This window comes from Pteropus alecto, unplaced genomic scaffold (assembly GCF_000325575.1).
Source record: "Pteropus alecto unplaced genomic scaffold, ASM32557v1 scaffold177, whole genome shotgun sequence".
NCBI classification, from domain to species: domain Eukaryota; kingdom Metazoa; phylum Chordata; class Mammalia; order Chiroptera; family Pteropodidae; genus Pteropus; species Pteropus alecto.
Window position 1 is genome coordinate 1,896,308 of NW_006442207.1, and position 801 is coordinate 1,897,108.

Below are 801 nucleotides of genomic sequence, written 5' to 3' on the forward strand. Positions count from 1 at the left end.
AAAAAAAAAGGAGGGCTATTTGCACTCAGATTGATATAGCCAACAACACTTAGAAATGTGTCCAGGTTTCCATGCAGCTCACTCTACATCCCAGGGTATAAATAGAAATGCACAGTTAACCTCCAGTCTGAAGAAAAGCCAGGCCTGTCTTTTCTTCTAAGGAATTTGCCTGTCTTGATCAGTACAATCTGATGCTCTGGAAATTTCTTCCTCTGCCTTTTAAAGAACTGTTTCTGTCATTGAATTTCACACATCTAGCAAACCACTCTTATAGTCAACATAAAATAAAGATTCTCTCATTGAAAGGGAATTTAAACACTTTGTTAGGTGGCCAGGGGACATTTAATCACAAGACTTTCTATAGAGGAAGCTGAAGTGAAAGCTAAGTACCACAGAAATAATAACCTACTGGTAGTGGAGAGAGAGTCCCAGGTTCAAATCCTTGTTGGGGATCGTGGGCTAGTCACCTCTCCTCTCTTCTGGGAAACCAAGTTTCAAAAACATGCATTCATTCTACAAAGCTGTATGGCCGGAACAGGAGGGCAGTGTGACTGAAGAGTGAATGAGGTGGAAAGTGGCAGGTGAGGCCCCAGAGGCAACACGGGCCAGATCATTTGGCTTTTACCTGGCTTGAGAGTGGGAACTGTATTTATTTCTTGTGGCTGCTACAACAAATCACCACAAACTTAGTGGCTTAAAATAACACAGATTTAATTATCTTACATTCCTGGAGGTCAAATGCCCAACCTCCAGCAGATCTCACTGGACTGAAAGCAAGGAGTTGGCAGAGCTGAGTTCTCT